This window comes from Ornithodoros turicata, chromosome 6, assembly GCF_037126465.1.
Source record: "Ornithodoros turicata isolate Travis chromosome 6, ASM3712646v1, whole genome shotgun sequence".
In the NCBI taxonomy this organism is placed as follows: domain Eukaryota; kingdom Metazoa; phylum Arthropoda; class Arachnida; order Ixodida; family Argasidae; genus Ornithodoros; species Ornithodoros turicata.
In genome coordinates, this window is record NC_088206.1 from 58,829,271 (window position 1) to 58,846,738 (window position 17,468).

The 17,468-nt window shown below is 44.7% G+C and overlaps 1 protein-coding gene across 2 annotated transcripts in view; it reads left to right on the top strand.

The window, feature by feature from the left end:
- Positions 1-17,468, top strand: part of LOC135396814 (uncharacterized) — a 143,133-nt gene that overhangs the window by 25,458 nt on the left and 100,207 nt on the right. Inside the window, exon 1 of one of the 2 annotated variants that reach the window (XM_064628010.1) lies at positions 8,613-8,773. The exons of the other annotated variant lie outside the window; for it this stretch is intronic. The gene's annotated coding sequence lies outside the window, so the exon portion shown is untranslated. Of the gene's footprint in view, positions 1-8,612; positions 8,774-17,468 lie in introns of those variants that run through there. 2 annotated transcript variants of the gene reach the window in all.

Genomic DNA, 17,468 nt, shown 5'->3' on the forward strand with positions numbered 1-17,468 from the left:
CTGCAGTTTCCTTCATTTTTGCCTCCTTTTGCCAATAATCGCAACTTTATTTACATTCTATGTACACTTATACCACGTGCTTATACGTGATTACGGAGAAAATGTGATTAAATTCCTAAAAATAGTGTGCGTAGCAGAAACCCCCTGGGTGACCTTCATATAATATTTTTGAACTTTTGATAGGTTTCATTCCTGTCGTGTAGTAATTAAGTTAGCTTTGTTAGTTGAGCTCGAAAATTAGTCAAGCTAGGTAGCATTATTGGTCATGAGTCTGGACCTCACGGTATTCCGATCGAAACCACCTTCGGAAGATATTTAGAAAAATTTGACACCGGAAAATCTGCATACGTATTTTTAAAGTGCTTACTGTAACTGTTTTAAGCTGGTTAATGCTGTTACGGGAGTCTCCGCCTTTGTCAAGCCCCCCCCCCCCCCCCCTCCCGCCCAGCCTTGCTGCTTTTTGTCGAGCCTCCTTATCGTATGATGGAAATAAAATTCAATTGAACTGAATGTGCCACAATGGACTAATTTTCGTGCCTTCGGAAGCTTAGGGGATAAATGCCATTATCTATTAATGACATTATCTACGAATGGCGAATTATGCTATTCTCACACAGTACTCTCCAAAATTAATGCCGTCCTTATAAGTGGGTAACTTGCAACCGTAAGTAGTTACTACTTTTTGTTAAAGTGTTATATGTAACTGCATCTAAGTTACTCAGGTTTTGTAATATTTTCCACGCCTTAGTGCCCATGGGAAATCCTCTGTTTATTATAACCAGGACGGTACAACTGGTAGAACAATTTTGTATGGTTACATTTATTCCGCATTTTGAAAGGTAACTGTAAAGTAACGAAGTTACTTTAACCTGGTAACTGTAGCTGTAGTTAGTTACATTTCAAGAAGAGTAACTGTAACTCAGTTCCCATTTCTGCAACCTAACTGTAACTTAGCTACTCTTTGAACATGACAAATTAGTGTTTCTCTATGTGAAGCGGAAGTGTCATAAAACTAATTTATAGTTTCAATGCGTCTGGCAACATTGCTCTCCATATCACGTTGATATCCGTCTCTTCGCTGCAGCGGCTGGCAGACTTCCAACGTTAGGTTAAGGGTGGAGGCGCTCGCGCTGTTTCTCGGGGGGGGGGGGGGATATTTTTATTAGACCAAAGTAAAAAAATAGAGGAATGGTCAGCCAAACGGTATGTCGGCTTGCTATTCCGCAAAAAAAAAAAACAAGAAAATTGAATCAAAAGAACAGAATTAGTAAATAAAGGGTAAACAAACAAAAGGTGAAAGGTTTTCTAGGATAGACACACCAACCCTGGATGGCTGAAGCGCGTAATTTTCGCTGACCTCATTTATATTCTGCATATGTACCGACTACTGAGTATTTGAGCGAGGTAGACGTACGGCATATGTCTTTCAGTTCATAGTGGAACTTTAACACTTAAAGGATACTTCCACGCTGGACAGCCAACGTAAACACGGCTCACGGCTTCGTACCATGCCGCCTGTGAATAAACAGTGAGAGGAAATGATTACTTTAAAAAAAAAATGCTACGACGAGGCAGTCAGCTTTTGCGGAATCACGTCCTGTGCGGGGAAACATGTTCCCGTATGATTAACGAAGAGCGCCCCAAAATTGACCCATTTGGGCACAGGACCATATAAGAGGCACGTGTGTGACGTCCACCATCCGGTGGGCGTATTTAATATCGAGCCTAATTTCTGCCCAGTATAGCCCGGGCGGCATGCAAAAGTGAAAGCTCGAGAATATTTTTGGGTGTGACATGGGGGGCTAGATATTAATTTGGCAGGTAGCGTGCGCTGCTGCCCACTCTTCCGCTTGCCTGTGTGTACTTCATCAACCACGATGGAATGCATAGGAGGGGCGAGGTTTCCTCGCAGGGATAGACAAAAGAAGGTATACTCGTTTGTCAGATCTGAGGTTTGTTTTTGCGCAAGCTAAAGTATGGGGTTTGTAATGAAGATAAAGAAAAGTAAGAAAGAGTGCTTGGGAGCTCAAATGTATGTTTGAGGACGGAATATACGCTGAAAAAAATCCTGTAGAAATTGTCATTTGGTCCCATTTTGAGTCCTTAAGCCGAGAAAATAATAAAACAAAAGAACACAGTCCTTCTAACGTTGTTAATGCGACGTGAATACTGTCAGTGTTTTTTTTTCTTTTTTTCACATTCAACAACTGTTCGCTTCCCCCTCCCTATACGAATTTGATACCCCATGATTCATGTGTCGGTGAGTCCCGAAGATAAGCACTTACATGTTACAGCACAAGTATGTTACAGCCTACAGTCACAGCCCTATGACGTTTCCTTTCCAACGAAATCCATTCCACAGAACATAAGTAACATGTATAAATGCTCAGTGAATACATAATTATTCTGATCTGTATTCACACACACACACTCAGGAACTTCATGGCTCCACATGGCTTTGTCGTACAGTCTAGACAGGAGCGCCACCAGGATTTTTTTTTTCAGGGGGGGGGGGGGGGGCAAAATGTTTGGGGTGGTGGTGTGTCAACTGCGCCCCCAACTAGTCTTGGCTCAGAAACCGTATGTTTCTGGAAGCCGGGGAGTGGGGGGCGAGCCCCCCGTGACGGCGCCCATGAGTATTACCACCGTGCTACAAGGCAGGAATACAAGGCCATTCATCGTGCCTGGAGTGTCACCGACCTAGTGCCTCTATTATTTTTCGTGGGCCAGCGAATAGAAAAAAATAAAATAAAGAGAAAATAAAGAAAACGCAAGGCTTTCACTGCACTGTTTCTATTTCACCACACTATTTCGATGTATAATACCGATGGTTGAAAGTTCGATGCCAGTTCGAATGGCCCGCGCGTGAACGTCGAACTGGTTCTCCTGATGAACGATAGGCGTCGCTAACATCGTGCTGGGTGCGCAACAGTCCCACGCGTGCGTTCCGTTCTGCATGTTGTCGCGTTTATTGGGTGTAACTGAATACCGGAGGGCAGTGGCGTGGCCATGGCGGGTTTAGGGGGTTCAAACGCCCCCCCCCCCCCACCTCGAAACAGTGCCCTTGGTTGTGTGTTTGGGAGGTGAAACCCTCCACCCCCATGTAAAGACCCCCAACCTTCCAGACGAACGTCGGCCCAGGACGCATACTGACCTCCCACTGTCCCCCACTCCTTACTGCTGTCCTCTCTCCATCTGTCCACATCTGTACGTCACTCATGGACAGTTGCTTAGCGGCACTAACACGGAAGCCAAACAAAAACACAGAACCTAGAACCCTAAAAATCCCCACCCCTACCCGACATATTTTTCTGGCCAGGAAACTGCCTGAGTGGGATGTGCGTAGTATGTGCAGTACATGGATGGGTAGACACGCGGAAGAAAAACGAACCTTGTGTTGTCGCGATTGATGTTGATAGGTAAGGAGTACGGATACAGCGAACCCCACCTGTAACGACACCTGTACATATGCTTAATACACCATTTCGAACCACGACCAAGTTGCAGAATAAGTGTGAACAAATGTTGATGATACAGCATGACAACAATAAAAGAAAGTAAATCGTCGTCATTTTCCCTCTGTGAACAAGGCAAAACGCATTCCGAAGACGGTCGAGCCGTTTTCTGCCGGCCTGTTACACGTGAGGCAATGCGGCATACGATTTCCATTAATCCATTCTCCCTCTCTTCCGGTCGTGACCGTAAGCCCCACTTTCACGCCGTTTGTTCCATCCTACAAATGTTTCCGCGGGGTCGGCAGTAAAACGCTGATGATACATTCGGCGTTGTGCAGAGTGCAGCCTGTGCATGCACTGTTACACGAATATCATCGAATCGAACTTGCTAATGGGGCTGCATGAATCGGCGGTACATGCTTCTAGTTATAGGATGCTTGTCAGATTCAAAATGATAGAGAAAGATGAGGTTGGTGGTTCGAAAGAAAGAGAAACTGCGAGGGTATGCTGTCGGTGAAATCGTTGGTCATGCCGAGGTCTGTTTCTTTTTAAAGGATGATGGAGGGTACACGTGTATTAGCGGCTATGTGGTGGAGCGGTAACCACTCATGACAGATACCTGCGGCATGGTTTGATTGAATGGATCAGTTTGATTGAAAAAAAAAAAAAAATACCTGCGGCATGGCCGAGTGGGCTAAGGCGTCCGCTCATTGGTGGTAACCAAGGTCGTGCTGTAGACTGGGAGGTGGTGGGTTCGAATCCTACCGCCAGCTGTGCTGTCTCAGGTTTTCGCTGGGTTTTCCGAAGACTTTTCAGACGAATGTCGGCACAGTTCCCCCTGAAGTCGGCCCAGGACGCATACTAATCCCCCTGTCCCCCACTCCTTCCTGCTGTCCTCTCTCCGTCTGTCCACATCTGTACGCCGCTCATAGCCACAGTTGCTTCGCGGCGCTAAGACGCAATCAAAAAAAAAAAAAAAAGAAAGACGGGGGCATGATATTTCGTAGCAGATGACAGGGCCGAATGTGTCGTCTGCTAGGTGCGCAGTAAGCCACTCCTGATATTCTGGCACCGTGCAAATGTTCAACAGAAGACGTGGCGGAACTTGCGTCCCGTGAGCATATTCTTGCGTTTTTTTGTTTTTGTTTTTTTCAACGAGAATATCTCGTGTCATGTTCATGTCATGTTCAACCTTAAGAATGGCGTTGCACGTGCCTCTTTTCTCCTTGTATTTATTGCCATCAGAAGAAACTTGATGTTCGAAACGTTGAATGTGTAATTTCTTTGGGTCCTACGTACGTTTGCCAAAACTAATTTTCAAAATTCAGTGTAATGAGGATAAATACATAATAAAGTTATTCATCAGCACCCGACATGCCGTTCCTAGCGTTGATCACGACTGTAGTCTGCAAACCAAGTGGAAAACAAAGTCCGGAGCGGTTCTTGTTTCGGCTTCGTTCTGTCGTGACGTATTTAGATGAGAGTGATATCATGTCCCATCACTGCATATGCTTAGGAGTTTTTCCGCGTCCTGCACTACAATTTGTCATAGAGACAACGAAAAAGAATTTGGGGGAGGGAGATTGTGGGCGCAGAATTTACTTTGATGACACAACTACTAATTAACTTAATCAATAAATTAAACCTACTATTTAGTCAGTTAAAGGGGGATTAAATTAATCAAATCACTAACTAATTCAGCACTGATCTAGGGAGTAAATACCATGCAATTGTTACATTAGTCTAATTTAAATTTACAGTGCACCGTATACCGCCGCAGCGTTAAATTTCTTGTGAGCCTGATAAATTATCGGACAGAAGTAAATTCTATGTAACAAATACCACTGTCACGTGCAGAGCATGAACATTATATTCCAGAAAATAACACAACAGTAAAGGGAAAACGTATCTCTGATATCTAAATGAGACTCTAATTGCGCTCCTGCAGCTATGGCTTACTCAGTGAGAACTCCTTGCCTCCATCTTACATGCAACTGCAGTGGTTGGATAGTGCAAGGACAGAACAAACCACTGCGCGTACAGATTGCGTGTGTAGCCTTGAATGAGCAGCACGTTGGTAATTGGAAACGCAGACGATTAATAGGTTGATGGCGTCGATTTGTGGTTGTTCCTGCAAGATGGAATATCCGATTTAGCCTCCCCGAGTATGAAATAACAGTGTCAATGGCCCTCAAGCTTGGGTTACAATGAGCACTCAGCAAGGCAATGCCCGCAGCACGCCACGAAAACTATAATCATCAGTGTGTCAAGTGAGCTAACATTAGAGGAAAAGAACGGGCGGTGCCCTTGATGTTAGCACGAGCGATAGGTGGCGTTCGAGTTATTGGGAAAACACTTCCAGGTGAAAGCCGGAAGCACGATATTCACAGAAAGCGTGAAAGAGTCGTCCTTATTCTCGTTCCCATGTTACGACCACATACGAATGGGGTGTTTCATCGCCGTTTGCATTGACTTCATTGAAATCTGGCACCAACGTGCATGACTCTTGACGAAGGGGGATAGATGTATTTTGCTGGGCGATGGCAACGCCACCTGGGCACAGAAGCCCTGCTTATGCCTCCTCTCACTACTTCTCACGTGGACATACAAAGATGGCATGAGAGCCATGAATTAAAAGTGAGGCTGGCCAATGGAAGGAGCCACCAAAAGAGGCTCGATCTGTCATCAATTCACAGTACGCGCCCCCCAATTGGTAAGCTTTTTAGCACGCGGGCCGCTATGACACCTGACTGCCACCCAAAATGGCGACGAAAACAAGTGAAGCGATAATTTCGTGACAATTTTTTTCGCAGGCGTCATCCTGTCATAAGCTTCTCGAAAATCAGTTTCAGCTTATGCTCGCTATCGATATCTAAACGAAAATAATGCGTTTTGTCGTCGTTGTTAGGCCTATAGTGAGCACGGTGATCACAACGAGGTACAAGAAAAACGGCACTGTGCTGTACAATTTTGAATTTACTTACTGAATCTCATGGATATAAACATTCTTCCCTTTTTATTCGAACTAGTCACGTTGTTTAATTATAACAGGATGTGTACCAGCAGGTGGCAGACCACAATGCCCGACGTGCCTTGTGTCGTCTAGGTGGCGTTTTTCAAATTGGCTCAAAAACCTGTTAGTTTTTGCAATTTGCAAGAAGTACCCATTTCACTCCTATTCAATCCACTTGCCATCCAAAATGGCTCCGATAATCGATAGCACCCCGTATTTCAAGACGTCATTGGTCAAACAGTTCAAAAAGTGGGTGGAGCTTCATGTGTGAGATGACCCATTAATGACCAAACTCCTTTTAACTGCTCTGGTTTCAGGCGATTTCAAACACAGGCTTTTCATGGCTACAAGTGGCTTTCCATGCGGCTGATGGTGGCTCGTTCCTTGCGGCCGCCGAAGCACGGTTGTGACTGGCTGATTCTTAATTGCTACGTACGTCATGTCGCATGAGAGATCAGGCTTTGTTCCTGTGTGGTGTTCATCCTGCACACATTGTACTATACCCGCTTGAGTATTGAGGAAAAATAATTAATTAATATAAATAATTAATGTACGTGCCGTACTTGAAGACAGATTCGCACCTTTGAACAAACTTTGGCACTGATATCAGAGAAACGAGAGCCTCGGCCATCACCCATTGGTTCTCGTAAGCACGTGACCCCACCTCCGGAAGCCTCATTGGCGGAGATGCCTGCCGTAACGTCGGAGACGAACGAGCTTCGATGTCTACCATGATGCAGATTTTCTACACCTCCATTACCCTCTTTGCTACGAAATTTTTCGGACGAATTTTCGCTATAAATATGTGGTACATATTTTGTTAGATTTTGTATTTTTTTTTTAACTTGGCATGCCGGTGCACATCGACGCAAATGGCAGAACCCTTTTAATTAAAGGTAGAGTCACTAAATAAGCTACGCTTCAGAGTATCGACACTGAGGCAAAAAGAGCCGCCATGTTGTTTCGGATGACTCCAGCCCCACCTCTATTTTGGCAGTAGAAATAGATGAAGGTGAAGTTCAGCAGTGGAAGAAGACAACACTTCGAAGAGCGCTAAATGGATGGCGCTGGAGGTCATCCGAAACAACATGGCGGCTCAGTGTCGCTACTCTGAAGCGTAGCTTATTTAGTGACTCTAATTAAAGGAGCACTGAGCCCCGTGCTGTTTTGTTTGTTTGTTTTTAGCTGCCACGTGTCCTACAACAAATAAAACGAGCTCTTACGAAACAAGCACAAGTGCAGGTTAGAGTCACTAGATAGGGGTGTGGTGCATCGCATTCCTTTTCCGCGCACGAGCCGCCGTTCGGTGCCCGCCATTGGGGCCGATCGTGTCACGTGGTTTCTCCTTCCAAGAACGCACCGTCCATGTTGGGTCCCCTCCATCCAAAACCGATTTCCTCGGTTGCGAGCTGGATCGACTGCGCGCCGTTCTCCGGCGGAGAAGGGGGAGATGGGCGTCCCGTTGCTAGGCGACGCAGCCGCGCTGGACCCAACATGGCTGGCTCGCTCGCCGGCGGGGCTCAGTGTCGCTACTCTGCTCCCGATTTAGTGACTCTGGTGCAGGTCACCCGCGCGGGCCGCCCTCTGTTGCGCAGGCTTGTAATTAAAATATTCTCCACTCTTACAAAGATCGTGTCCGTTACGAGGGAAGGAGAAGGAATGTACGTCGTGCGTGACGTCACCTATCCCCCTGGCAGGGTCAGAGAACCAAGGCACGGGCACGTTGTCGCGACGTCACGTGAGCCGAACGTGACGGCCGGCCGCGGCTGCTTTCTTCGAGTGTTCTTTTTCTTCTAAATTTGACTGCGAAGTAACACAGCGAAAATATTTTGCGTGTTGGCTGCTGATGGGCAGCTTGACGTACGAGACAGTGTGCCGGACCATGTTAAATGTCAGCTCGTTGCTTCTCTAAAATGACGTCGCCTTTTTCGCGAGTATAATGATTCTTCATTCTTGATGTCTTGCCCTTGAATACACGCATGAAAGGCACAAACGTCACGTTGTACGTGTAACTTTATCCCGCCGAGACAGCTTATTCCGCGCGAACACTTTGCGGCGGGGGTGGAGGAAATAACTGACGTCACCACATGCCGGATGTTGTTTAGTACAGGGGTATCAGACGCGATACTGCCAGGTGATCTTGATCGAGAGTATGGCGTTGACTATGACGGAGTATTGAGGTTGTGCAGAAGTAGCCGTGGAAGTAAACATAACCTGGGCTGTAAAGAATATCCGACCTGCATGGTGTGGATCTTAGGTTCCGTGCCTTGAAGTGGGTCAGTGGACACTCCGTTGCAATCGCAGGGTAATTTCTTTTTTTGTTTGTGCAATCTGAGAGTTCGTTATAATAAGATCGTCTGTATGCACTGGGTGATTCGCGGAAGTCGATGTACATCTGTGTCGCGCCGGAAGAGCACAAGGTTGCAGGACAGAAACCTTCTTAGCGGACCTCCATGTAACTCTATTCGTCTGTTTTTTAGGCACCAACTCCCCGGAGAAGTAGGAGGAAAATATTATCGCAACCGTAAAGGGGTTGTGATGCTTTGGTACTATATGTGGATCATTTTGCATCATGTATGCATTGTATACTGCACGCGAGAATATGAGGGGAAGAGCATTATTTTTCTACGTGTCGTGCTTGGCGAGATACAGGCACTCGTCCACACGCCAGCGTATATCGCTAGCTTTCGCAAGGACCAAGAGCTACGGCAATTCCCGTTGGTTCTCACAAGCACGTGACCTCCCCCGCGCTGCCTCATTGGCGGAAGAGCCTGCAGTGATGTCACAGCCGGACAAACTTTACGTGTAACATCACGGGACCATTATTATATTATGGGTTTCGCTTAGGGATGGGCCAAACGAGTCCGCGACTCCCAGGCAGGGATTCGAGATTCGGGAACCCGAATCCCAGTGCCCAAAACAGCGAATCGAATCTTTCGAATCCACCAACCGCGTTTGTTTGTTTCTTTTTAATGCGCCTCTGGGTCCGATGAAAGCCTGATTGACCGGCGAGCCCCGAGCGAGTAACACGGTTTTGGTTTTGACTGGTTCGTAGTTTTGTGGAAAGAATTCAGACTCGAGAGTTAATATATTTCCTGTAGAAAATTACACTTACAATTACACTTAGGAAAGTATATGGGTATGTTTTCTCCTGAAAGTGAACTATTATTATTTTTTTTCATTAAACAGGGATATCAAATTCAGCTTTGAAACACTTCTACTGAAAAGTGTTTCGACTCTTTTTCAAGAAAGTGTTTTTTAAAGAAAGGTTTCGAAAGATTCGAGATTCGTAAGATTCGTGGATTCGTAGATTCGTAGAACTTTCCTTGGATTTGGATTCGGGAAATTCTAGATTCGTCCCATCTCTATATAGTTTCGATATTCGGGGTGCCGGTTTTATTAAACGGTATTATATTAATTATTATATTATATATAATATTTATATATATAATAATAATAATATTATATTAATATATATATATTAATAATATATTAATATATAATATATATTAATAATATATATTATTAATATTATTATACGATAGGAGCAACTTATTTATTTACATACGGTAAGCGAGACTTTCGTGCATAAATAATAAGTGTATAAATAGATAAATATGTAAATAAATCGTGTATAAATAAATCAATAGATTGCTCCTACTGTTTAATATCACTGTTTGATGTACTCACCACCGGCAACTTGACATCGCCTTTTTTTTTCTTTTTTTTTGCCTTCTTATCTTTTTACGCGTGTTTTAGTGAGTTTTAGTATAACGTTCGCTGTCGCCTTTGCGCACGTAAGAGATAGCGTGGTGATTCTGCGCAATGCGCAAAGCTCTGCTTGCGTCTTGCATGTACGCAGAACTACTAACAGCTATGCACTAAATGTAAACGTACTAAACGTACGATGCACTAAAGCTCACTATTATCACCTCACCTAAAAGCTCACCTAAACCTCAAGCTCACCTAAAAACCAAGCCTGTATAAGCCTGGTCGCTTGAACGACGAGTCCGCGCCAATCACGTGACCATGATTTCGTAGCTAGGGATATACGAGCCGTCATCAGCCACATGCGCATCCACTGGCAGACTTGTACAAAATACTCAAAACTGAAAGTAATTTGAGTAGAATACTAAATATTCTAAGAAGTATTTAAGATACTCTTTAAAGTACTTTAGTACCAGCAGAAAGTGAAACGCGTATTCTGAACGTGGCGGTACAAATGAAAGGAATAAACTTCATCTGCCATGCTTGCCCAATCTTTCATTTGCAAGGTGTTGGCGTCAAGTAATGTTTGGTGAACTGTGGTGAACCCAAGTAAATTTTGTTGATATTTTCTGACCCAAAACTTTGTAATCCCGCGTGCATGTCAGCTCAAGTCTTTCAACCTGTGGCACATGTTTATTAATTTGGTGACCAAAGAAATAAACGCCGAGATTCTCTTGTACCTAATCCCCTGGGGCAATATACCTGGTAATATTAAAATTGAAATATAAATAGGAACCGTTTTCTGGCGAAGTTGGCTATTGACAACAAGACCCCTATCATACAGAAGGATAAATGACAGGTTCCCGAATTCCCGCAAAAAAAAAAGGGGGGGGTAAGTTTTAGTGAGCTGAAAATCTGGACACAGCGGGAAGTATGCTTGACGAAGAAGGAAAGTATTTGAGTACTGAGTAGTAAATACCGAAAAAAGTATTTCAAGTACGTCAGAAACACTTGTCACAAAAAGTATTGAGTAGATACCAAAATACCGGAAAAGGTATCTAAAATACTGTATTTTGAGTACGTACTGAAGATACGCACAAGTCTGGTCACTGGTAACCTCTGAAAGACTGTTCGAGATACTGTAGTCTGCAGCAGTTGGTTGACATCCCTCCGCGAGCGAAGAAGTGAGAGGAGGCATTTGTCTTTAGATGCTTGAAGACAATTGTGTCGGTAGAGTTCCCTATGAAGTCGGCCCAGGACGCGTGGTCCCCGTGCGATAGTCGTGACGTTGCGCGCGTAAGCGTGGCCGACTGCGGCAAGTAGTTCGATCATCTCCACCACCACCACCATTAATCCCATTTAACAGCGCCGTATAAGCATTTCTTTCAGTCATACGCCGCCATTTTTGTCCCACTCCTACTCTTCTGTTTCCCGCATGGAAATAATGAGATCGAGCATGATCTCTTTGTCCTCGCTACTTCTATAGTCTCCCGGACATTCTCCAACGCATTGTTGTAATTCCAACGTCAGCGAGGGAAGTCGACATTAATTTACGTCTTGTCACGTAGTCTGCCCATGCCATGTGAATGACTTACAGTGCAACGCCGACGCCTTCCTTTGCCGTGTATACGTTTACCGTCAAGATTTATACATTCTGTCTCCGTTCGGAATGCCGGCTGTCTTACGCATCGGCGCACGGAAGTCTGTTTTCCGGCTCCAGGTATTCACCGCATCGTTTGACATTTCGTTGCTGTGTTCGTGATCGGAGTTCGATAAAGCGTACGATCTTCTCATAGCATTCGTGGCTTCCGAATAGTTTGTAGGCCGTTGATCGAAGACTGGCAATCCTGATATGCGGCTGCGTTCGGGGAACATAAATTGACGTTATACTTAGTCAGCGACGTTTCTCATCGGAGGTAAAAAGTAGTCATCATTTCGAGACGATACTGAGAGGACGGGGGAAAGGGATGCGTGGACTTCGGTACTTTCGTATATTACGCGGGTTTGTTTTTGCAAACTTGTTTCATGCAGTATTCTCATGGCGATCGTGTAGTCGTACTACGGAGCTTTAACTCACTAATGTCACTATATGGAGGCGCGCAGGGTTTGGGTTAGAAAGCAAAGTTTGGGCCTTGTCAAGCCTCTTTTTTAGCGAATCACCGTACAGGTCCGTCTATGGCTCTATAAGGTGAACCAACACGTGACACGACATGATCACGTGACGTGGTCATGTGATGTGGCCCCACAGGTAATTTTATTACTCGGTGTCTGTTTTGTTCGATTATTTATGTAATCGTTACATCTTGCGCACTCCACAAACGAACGATGTCCTGTATACATCCCGCACGGGTTCTCTTGTTCAAAGGTGCGCTAAACTTGTAGTTCACGTACACTTTCCTCGGGAAGCGATCATGGTACGGAGCCACCTTTAACAGTGCCACATATGTCGCTAATTGCTCTTATTGAACGTGTACACGAGATTTCCTATCGCTGTGATCGGCCTTCATCGTCCTTCATCATAACCAGCTTTCTCTTCCACCACATACTAGCCCCGACCGCTGCCCACGCTTGGGAAGAAAAACAATGGCGAGCCGGTTACGGCCATCAATATCAGCCACCTCTGGTATACATTGTTTACCTTGATTATTTGTTGTTTGTCCGTTGAATTAGTCCCTATTTCAGGGTAAACGACACTTCATAGTGTTAAGGTCCTGCTGCGATATCAATGTGTCTTTTAAAAGTTTGACGTAGAATATACACCTTTCCGCTTATGTGGCGGACGAATTTCAATCAATAAATTAGTTATGTTATAGCTAAAACCTTCCGGCACCTCTCCAACGGATAGAGCTCCGTCTAATCCCCCCTATAATAACCCCACATATACACTCTAAAAACAGAGTCGAATCCTAACCAACCATGATCCCAACTGACATCACTCTGTTCCCTGATTTGTTGAGAACGGGAGGGAAAAGCCTTTTTTTGTGACACTTATGCGGGTTAGTTGTCACTAAAAAGGCGTTCGCCCCCGTGCTCTCCACAGATCAGGAGTGACAGCCGTATATCATTGTGCGCAGTTACGTTTTAAGAGTGTAATACTATCGTCTTTTGGATCACGCTTCGTATACGGGACGAAATCGAACGCACGAAACGCGATTCAAGGAACGGGCGCCGCCATTAGTGCTGCCACCCCGTGGTACTCACAAGAACTGTGCACGTGTGGACTGCCGTTTGCAGAGTTCCTTCATTTTCCCGTGTGTGTGTCTTCGTTCATTTTCGTGTTTGTTCGTGTTCATTTCGAGCCCGTTCGTTTTCTCCCGCTCGGGAACCGGTGTAGAAAAGATATCGCATCGGCCAGCACTCCTCACGTTAACAACTGTGCATATCGCACGCGGAAGCAAGCAACCTTCTTTTTCCTTGATCTTTCGAACGTTGATACGCTATTCGGATGTTTACCGGATGACTAGTTATATGGAATGCTACGTTATCGTCAGTCATACTCATTAGAGACGGCGGCCACCAGTATTCATCCAGGGATGGGCATAAATACATTTTTTGAGTATTTAAATATAAATACAAAATACATTGTTGACAGGGGTATTTAAATACTCTTCATAAATAGTTTTCGACATGAGTATTTAAATACAAAATATAAATACGGTATTTAAATACCGTAACTACTACCATAAATACTGTGAGGAAGATGTCATCTGGAATTACAGAAATAATTATGATCATAAGGACAAATCAGCAAGAAAGAATAGCATTTATTTGTTATTGTTATTTGTTATTGATTATCATGGCGATTTTAATATTAGAAATTTTTAGAAGACTGCTTCTTTTAGGCATCTTCTGTTCGGCCGTACAATCAGATTCTCAAAGGAGAACAGCATCTCCACAGGTGCAGATGAACAAATGCTTGTATTAAATTTGACGAAGATGCTTCGTAGAACAATGTAATCGGGTAGTCACGCCCGTTGTCCGCAACAACAGTGAAAAACTCGCCATCTAAAATGGTTTGTCGCATGCGCATGCTAGCACAAACCCGGCATAATTGCGCCCCAAACTCGCCCTTCTTCCCGAAAGGTCAAATGCAGGGCAACTTTATGATATGAGTCAGTATATTCTGTATTTAAGAGTATTTATAAAGTATTTACAAGAATACCCGAAAATTGGTATTTAATTATAAATACATTTTTCAAGTCTGTATTTAAATACAAAATATAAATACATGTATTTATATTTTAAATAGTATTTTAATTACAATGTATTTAAATACTGCCCATGCCTGTATTCATCCCAATGGAAAGACCGATTTTGGCAATCCACCTTTGTTGTGTAGTCGCTGGGAACGAGGCTATGGAACGCAAGGAGACTGGTGGTTTGAGAGGAACGTGGCAAGGTCTATAGGCAGCACAATCCATTGGAAGTGCGAGTGCATACGGATGAACGGATAGATCAATGTTGTTTTCTTGTTGGGCAGCTTCACGAAATGAAACACGGCACTGATAAGGCAGACCTGCCAGCCATCCCCGTGCACTTGAACTTTCAATACATTGCGCTGCTTGGGTTTATGTCATCCCATTAGAATGCAGTAGTATGCAGCGTACGCATATCCATTTCATCTTATAAGCGGAACAGTGTCGCTGTCCTCGGCAAAGGAATTTACAACGACTGCATTAACGCACTGCACGCCGAGGACGTCCTATCTACCAGACAAGAAGATCGTTTTTTTTTTTTTTCGGCTTTGCTGTTTTGTTTTTATGGAGGCTGGCTTTCGTCTCGTGTTTGCTGTGTCTGTTCTTTTGACAGCCCGGGATACAAAGCCTCCCGTTGTACGACGCACAGCTCGATCATATTATGTCCCCCAGCCATGGGGCAATGTATATCCCGCCCGGAATATGTTTCTCGCCCATGAATTCTTCGAGGAACGGAAGTTGCACGCAGCAGTAGAAAGCGTGTGTAGAAGTGGTTGGAGAGCGTGTGGTCGTCGTTTTAGGCGGGGTCTCTTTGTTCGGACGCTGCGATGTTGCATCTGACCGGCATGCAACCATGCGTGCGTGTTCATCAGATAGGCATAATCTCTTGTATGGTTGCTAGTCGTTTTGTTATACACGTACAGCATACTTTTTTTTTTTTACCATGGATAATTATATTGAAAAATTGTTTCGCTGCGATAAGCGGGGGTCGAATCTGGGTTCGGTTTTCACATCGGGTGTTTTCAAGGGAGACTCCGCACCAAAACCGTGTTGAGGTCACAGTGCGACATCAGTCCGTACCATGGTCCGTACCGTATGGTATTTCACTGAATACAATTTCTCATCCCCAAGTGGCACACATAATTACAAAAGGAATATATTCCTTTGAGTGATTAGGCGGGGCTCCTCCACGAAAAAGCAGTCCAGCAACACTGGGCTTCACCTCACCGGTATTCTATGGCGGGCCATAGGTATTCCTCGTGTACGGCTTTCTGTATAGGCTTTGCTTTTACCGCTGGCGAATATTTTAGAACGAAATCGAGGAATCAGATGACTGGTCATTTATGTGACACGAAGAAGTTACAAAGCGCGTGACCGAAAAACAGCCGCTGGCCTACACGAGACTACCGGTGACGTCACGCATGGTACTGGTGGCACGACAGGGAACCTTCAGAAGTTTCGGTTTCGTTTTGAGCTTCCCAGCTCTTTTGGCAACTAACTAGTCCCCAACAGACCTGTCCCTGTTTGTAAACAAATGACGTCATAGTGTTCGACAGCGCCACCTATTTGGTAGAGTTGAACTACGCTCGAGGGTATGCGCGAACGAGGTCGTGCCCGAAAGCAACGGTCTTGAGGGGATTCCGGTGGTCCCTGAAAGGGACGCGACCTTCGGTCCTACTTTCATTCCCATTATCATTGCCATTCGTGGAACCCAGCCCTCCCCTTCCGATTTGTTTCGGTTTCAGTCTGTGTACCAAAATCATGATGACATTTCTCTGGTAGAGGTCTACTGCGAAACCAACTCTGTTTCTCATTTCGAGGGAATGTATCGAACTTATTTACACAGCCGTTATAATAGTTTCATATTGTCCCGGAGTCCCCCTTTAAAAGAGAAGTGAAGGCCCTCTTCATAACTTGTACGTTTTTGGCTACATTTTGATAATAATAATAATAAATTATTATTATTATTATTATTATTATTACATTTTGTGTAAGAGCAGGTGAGCGTAGCTCCCCTGTTGTGCGCGAGATGGTTTTTCGTCAGAACGCCCTCTATAGACACATTTCCCCTCCTTCAGGGAACCCGTAAGTGCGTGAGTGATGCTGACGTCACACAAAGACGTGTAGAGACCACCACTGGCGGTGCACTCTCCGTAGAAGACAAATTTTCAGTGCAAAAAAAAGAAAAAAAAGGCGGATGCTACGTCACAGGGGCCTGATTACGTCACGTCACGGGCCTCCGAGTTCGCGCGCACTGCTAATGGCTGCTTTTTCGAGGATGATTTGTAAATTTCAGTTGTGTAGTGACGGGACATCGAACGGTCAAAATAACGTGCACTGTGCCTCCTGATAGAGCGCTTGATGAATGAAACAAGGTTTCGAGCCACTTCCTTACTCCTTCAGAGCGTTTGGTTGTAACGAAGTGCGTCCATGACGAATGGCAGTCGCGCACCTTGTCGACATTCGTTAATTTTGTTTTAGCGCAACACAGCTTCTGTTGTTATAGTCATAACTTGTTTATTCGATCTCGGTGGTCGTCGTATACTCAGTTCAGTGTAGATGATCAGCTGGCGGGCCGACTTGTCACTTGCCTTTCTTTTTTTCATTTTGCGGGCTTTAAAAAAGAAAAAAAAACTACAAAATGTACCTTGTTACACATGGCTATTCTATACTGAATTGCTCCTGCTCCCGGAGGCTCCGCCTTACTGTGACGTAAGCGCGATGAAACTCTGATACTCTATAGAGTTTATTCACTGACGTCATCCCTCCAGAGGGCACTAGCTTCGAAAAAGCGAAATCGCCGCAATGATGTAGGTCCATCGAAGTTTGGTTCCGGTTTTCTTTTGCTGCCATATGCTATTTAGAGATTTGTCGACGTTGAAAACATGGAAGCTACTTGAATATGGCACGAATAACATTTACACAGTACAGTAACCTTGAAATACCAGATGTACGGTGAATGTGATGTTCGTGACGCTGGACAGTGAAAACAGCAGGGAGCAACATTATGGCGGCAAATCTGCTATAGCGAGAGTGGCGCTCTCGTGCTGATGACGTCATGTGAATCAACGCCTATACAACTTTCCAAATGACAGC